A 1,007-nucleotide genomic window follows, 5' to 3' on the forward strand; every position below is an offset into this window, starting at 1 on the left:
ATCTTGTGATATATTTGATCCAATGTATGTTAAGTGCTGAGAATTAGAAATTATAAAGCATTACTGATATAAATTAGAGAAAAAAGACTAAAATAAAGACTTAATTGTTGCTCTGTAGACTTAATACAGTTGTTTTATGATGAAATAATCAAACATTCTAAAATTTATATATAAATGCAAATGATCTAAGATAGCTAAACACTTTTGGAAGACAGCATACCTTATATAATTTTAAGACTAATTATAAAGCTACTATAATTAAAATAGTGTAATATTGGCATGAGGATAAACAAACAGGGAAAGTGAAAGTGTTAGTTACTCAGCTGTGTCCAACTCTTTGTGACCCTATGGACTGTAGCCCACCAGGATCCTCTGTCCATGGGATTCTCCAAGCAAAAATACTGGAGTGGGTTGTCATTCCCTTCTCCAGGGGATATTCCTGACCTAGGGATTGAAACCAGGTTTCCTGCATTGCAGATTCTTTATCATCTGAACCACCAAGGAAGCCCTAAAACTATGGAATGCTTCACAAATTGCATCTCATTCTTGCACAGGGGCCATGCTAATGTTTTCACTCCAATTTTACTACATGTGCTTCAGAATAGAGAGTCTAGATATAAACTCATACATCTATGGTCAAAAATGCTAAGATTGTTCAGGAAGCAAAAGATGATGCTCTAGCATATATGATGATGGAACATGCAAAGCAGATACAAAATAAGAACTACTCTGAAGTTAGTAAGATGTTAACATACATGTCATGTGTGAGCTTTTCAGGTCTTTATGTGTCATCGCAATAGGAGGGAGATATGGAGTAACAGAATAGTTACATAGAAAAATTCGCATTTCAAAAAAAAAAGCCACTTATTCTGTGTCAGACTGAAGACATTAAAGGCTTGTTTTGTGTATTTCACAAAATGATCTACAATTGCTACTCTGTAAAAGTTGAAAACTTTAAGAAGAAATCAGATAAGCAATGTTGTAAATACTATGCCATATTCACAGTT

General features: G+C 33.8%; 1 pseudogene; it reads right to left on the bottom strand.

The window, feature by feature from the left end:
- Positions 1–510: 510 nt before the first annotated feature.
- On the bottom strand, positions 511–608 carry LOC138422076 (U6 spliceosomal RNA; annotated as a pseudogene).
- Between the last annotated feature and the right edge of the window lie 399 nt (positions 609–1,007).

The sequence above is a fragment of the Ovis canadensis genome, chromosome 16, assembly GCF_042477335.2.
Source record: "Ovis canadensis isolate MfBH-ARS-UI-01 breed Bighorn chromosome 16, ARS-UI_OviCan_v2, whole genome shotgun sequence".
Lineage (NCBI taxonomy): Eukaryota > Metazoa > Chordata > Mammalia > Artiodactyla > Bovidae > Ovis > Ovis canadensis.